Source organism: Saccopteryx bilineata, chromosome 7 (assembly GCF_036850765.1).
Source record: "Saccopteryx bilineata isolate mSacBil1 chromosome 7, mSacBil1_pri_phased_curated, whole genome shotgun sequence".
NCBI lineage: Eukaryota > Metazoa > Chordata > Mammalia > Chiroptera > Emballonuridae > Saccopteryx > Saccopteryx bilineata.
Genome location: NC_089496.1, coordinates 66546948 through 66551843, shown reverse-complemented (window position 1 = coordinate 66551843; position 4896 = coordinate 66546948). Strand labels below are relative to the sequence as shown.

General features: G+C 50.5%; 1 pseudogene; it reads left to right on the top strand.

Moving 5' to 3' along the window:
- Positions 1-210: 210 nt before the first annotated feature.
- LOC136311281 (U2 spliceosomal RNA) lies at positions 211-371 on the top strand (annotated as a pseudogene).
- The last annotated feature ends 4525 nt before the right edge of the window (positions 372-4896 follow it).

Sequence of the window (4896 nt, the reverse complement as noted above, 5' to 3'; positions counted from 1 at the left end):
GGAAGCGGGAACAGAGGAAGGCAGATCTGGCCAAAGGCCAGGGGCCAGGGGCCTGGGGCCCTCAGCTGGCCCACCACCCTGTGTACCAGTGGAGAAATAAATGCCTCCAGGCCCTCAGCCCCTCCCCTAAAGACTGAATGAAAATAACAGAGCAAAATGAGAATGTATCAATAGCATGTGATGCCTTTCTACTAAAAAATCAAAATCTGGATCGCTTCTCGGCCTTTTGGCTAAGATCAAGTGTATCTGTTCTTATCAGTTTAAAAAATCAAAATCTGGAAGGAAATTAACTCCAAGTTTAGCAGTACAGTATACATATAGCTAGGTAGATATAGATATAGACATATATATACACACAATATGTTCCTTTTCTTTTTTAAAATGACTATTTTATTGGTTTTAGAGAGAGGAAGGGAGAGAGACAGACAGAAACATAGCTCTGCCCCTGTATGTGCCCTGACTGGGGATCGAACCGGCGACCTCCGTGCTTCGAGACGAGGCTCTAACCAACCGAGCTATCTGGCCAGGGCTACAGCGTATATTTTTCATGAATAAAATGGCAGGTGATTTTTATTTTCTTCGTCTTTTTCCTAGCTTTATACAAGAAACATGCAATGTTTGGGGGTGGGGTGGGGGGTGAATGGATAATGCAAGTTATTTTTAATTTTTAAAAAATTGCCCTGACTGGGAGTGTTACACTTTCTCTCCTTCCTGTCTTGGTCAAATGTCTAGAAAGAATAAATTCTCTGTTTTCTATTATATTTTCTCACCCCCACCTACCCAACTGCACCCTAAAACTGGCTCCACCATCCCTCCCTATGAGGCCTCGCAGAGGGATATCAGCCCTGCAGGCTCGGGTCACGGCCTTAGAGGAGTTCCTCAGAAAGCCTGTGGGAGGAGGAGGAGTGGGCCCACGGGAGACAGCTCGGCCCACAGCGCTCCCTGGACCCCTGGGCTCTCCTGCCCCCACCCAGGCCCCCTCCGCCTCTGACTGGTTTCTACCTGTCAGGTCATGTCACACATCTATCCCTGGGGGTCTCCCTATTATGCTGCTCCTCCCACCAGCCTTCCTGGACTGGGTTCCTTATTGTGAAAGCAATGGACACCTTCTCTTCTGTAAGGCCAGTAGTCACGGCCACCATCAGAGCTGCCTGGCCTGTGCAGGTTCGCATTTCATTTGGACAGATGGTAATGAAATGGAGCCAAGAACTGGTGGGCCATTACCTTTAATTCTAGCTCGCACCCGGCGGGAGAGAAATACACACAGTGGGAAAACACTTCCCTTTCCGTTCAGGGCTCCCAAAGCCATGACTCATTTGAGTTTCTTAGAATCAAAGACCCCACCAGCCTCATTCACCTCTGTTCCTCATCTCCTTCTCTCTGCTCAAACTCTGCACAAACTGGCTTCTCCTTCAGCACTCCGCCATCTTGGCTGCCTCTCCTCTGCAATGCTGATGGCGAGATCTGAGCAAGAAAGCCCGTCTCCCTTATTTTATAGTGTAGAAATTAAAGCCTTTAAGCCAGGGGTCCCCAAACTACAGCCCGCGGGCCACATGCGGCCCCCTGAGGCCATTTATGCGGGCCCCCGCTGCACTTCCGGAAGGGCCACCTCTTTCATTGGTGGTCAGTGAGAAGAGCACATTGACCATCTCATTAGCCAAAAGCAGGCCCATAGTTCCCATTGAAATACTGGTCAGTTTGTTGATTTAAATTTACTTGTTCTTTATTTTAAATATTGTATTTGTTCCCGTTTTGTTTTTTTACTTTAAAATAAAATATGTGCAGTGTGCATAGGGATTTGTTCATAGTTTTTTTATAGTCTGGCCCTCCAACGGTCTGAGGGACAGTGAACTGGCCCCCTGTGTAAAAAGTTTGGGGACCCCTGCTTTAAGCCAATATACAAAAAAAAAAGTCTCTGATACAAAGCCACTCATCTGAGGCATAAATGGGATTCCTCATAAGAGGTCACCACCCCACATCATGCAACAATCAAGGGTGTGGGGAAAAGCTTAGTTTTGAGAAGATCTTAGTACTAGAAGGATGTTGTAAAGATCTTAGTATTAAAAGGGTGGGGGCCTGACCAGGCGGTGGCACAGTGGATAGAGCGTCGGACTGGGATGCATAGGACCCAGGTTCAAGACCCCGAGGTCACCAGCTTGAGCGTGGGCTCATCTGGCTTGAGCAAAAAGCCCACCAGCTTGAACCCAAGGTCGCTGGCTCCAGCAAGGGGTCACTCGGTCTGCTGAAGGCCCGCGGTCAAGGCACAAATGAGAAAGCAATCAATGAACAACTAAAGTGTTGCAACGCGCAATGAAAAACTAATGATTGATGTTTCTCATCTCTCTCCGTTCCTGTCTGTCCCTGTCTATTCCTCTCTCTGACTCACTCTCTGTCTTTGTAAAAAATAAAAAAATAAAAAAATAAAACATTTTAAAGTGCTATGAGCACTTGGCCAGTTTACACCCAATGCAAACTATAAGTGAGCAAACATATACATCCTATTTACAAACTTATTTGGCTAATACCTTCCAAGTCCCCCTGAGGCCTTGGGCCTGGCAAGCCTCCCACCCCACCCCGCCCCAGGCTCTCAGAGGCTCCCTCTCAACACCGACTTCCCTATTCTATCCCAAAATGCCATCTCTTTCTCCTAAAAAAGCAATTGTCACCCCCCTCCCAACTCTGCTCCTGTCCTAGGAGCCGTCCCCAATGTGCAGTCACCCCTCCCGCGGACTCAGACTCCCCTTCCACTTCCCCTCACGTGGGGTCTCGTCTCCGGCCTGGTCCCCCTGCAGCGGCCTGCCCCGCCGGCCTATATTCTTGGCCTTACTTAGATCTGCCCCCTGCAGAGTGCAACCAAAAAATCTCACCCAGCAAGCATGCCATAGCGTGTTCGGATATCGACTTCTCATGCCGTACACCTAGAATTTACGTGTTGTTAACCAATGTTACCTGGATGCATTTTATTTGTTAAAACAACAACAATTTCACCCAAAATGCTGGTATGCCCCCCCTTGCTGCCCGGCTGCTCGCTGGTCTCCACAGAATAGCTCCCCCTGCCGCCTGTACCCCCCCCCCCGCCCACCCATCGCCCTCTGCTGTTCTGGCACTCACGTCGCCCACGCCCACCGTCCCCAGCTTTTGCTCCATCGTCCTTTGTGCCTTTGCCCAGGCCGGGTGGCCCCAGCGCACAAATTGCTCAGAACCCAGTCCTGGCCCGGCTATCCTTTCTTAATCAGAACTCAGTTCAGCCACCCTCTGGTTTGAAAACTTCTCTGGAGCTCGGGCCCTGGGGAATGGGACCTCCTCTGTGACTGTCACAACCAGAGCCGAGTGCTCACTGCATCCTGTGGCTGTGCATGATGAGTTAGGCCAGGGGTTCCCAAACTATGGCCCGCGGGCCTCATGTGGCTCCCTGAGGCCATTTATCCGGCCCCCGCCACACTTCAGGAAGGGGCACTTCTTTCATTGGTGGTCAGTGAGAGGAGCACATTGACCATCTCATTAGCCAAATGCAGGCCCATAGTTCCCATTGAAATACTGGTCAGTTTGTTGATTTAAATTTACTTGTTCTTTATTTTAAATATTGTATTTGTTCCCGTTTTGTTTTTTTTTACTTTAAAATAAGAAATGTGCAGTGTGCATAGGAATTTGTTCATAGTTTTTTTTATAGTCCGGCCCTCCAACGGTCTGAGGGACAGTGAACTGGCCCCCTGTGTAAAAAGTTTGGGGACCCCTGATTTAGGCACTGTGCTCCGCCTTCAAGTTCAATAGGACAGCCACCGTGAAGAAACTGGGGCACAGCAGCTCTAAGCCCAGGGCCTGGCCAACGTGGGCATGTCAAGCAGTGAACCAAGAGGTACTGTCTCACAGGGGGAGCCAGCCTCAAGGTGGCCCGGGGGGTGCAGCTCAGGTCTGAAGGCAGCGCAGGCCACAGGCAGGCCTGTGGAGAAGCTCCTCCGGTTCAGGGGAATAGTAATGACGACCCCAGATAGATACCCCAGGGACCAAGCCAGGATGAACCGGGTGCAGGGTGTCCCCGTACTGCCCTGGGGGTGTCCCCTCCCCTGCCCCTCATCCCCCTCATCCCAACCCAGCAAGGAGACGGTCCCGGCTGCAGGCCAAGCCTGAGTGCTCCATTTCCCAGCCAAGGTGCACATCCGGTCACAGATAAATGTGGGCGTTCTGACAAACCCCCCCAAGGGCGCCCAAACCTAACATGGGGGTGAAGAGGAGAGCACACCGGGACGGCCACGTGTCCCCAACCTTATTCACAAAGGGCCTCAAACCACAGGCCGCGAGCCGCCTCTCCATGGGGGGGGGGGGGGGGGGAGGGGGCTGCCTAGCCCTGCACTTTTATGTGTTAAAGAGCATCCACTGATTAAGCATTTAAATAGAATATACCACTCATAACTTTTGTACTCCTTTTTGGCATTTTTCTTTTTTTGATTTTTAAACATTCAAGGTACTCAAAAAATGGAAAAGTTCAAGGCCACTTTCTATCTTTAAAATGAGCTCTGAGTGCGGACAGAGGGTGGGCGGTAACACTGAGCGGTCCGGGCGTGTCAAAGACACAGGTGGCCTCTTGTTCGGCCCTTGGTTGAATCACAGGGACAACAAATAGAGCCCAACAGCCTTAAAAGGCTGGGCCCCGTGGTGTGACACGGAGACATCACATCTCCTCTCTCTGTTGCTGAGAAGGGAAACGATTATTAAATCCATCACATACACTCCAATGTAGCCCTGCTCCATCTCTGTGGGTGACATGCATTTGGCCATCTGCCTAGAAAGACAGACACCAAGAGCCAAGGGGAAAGAAAGAGAGGAGCCACACATCTCTCCTGAGCCTGTCAAGGTCCCCACGTGAATTTCTTTTTTCAGTTAAGTCAGGAAGATCCC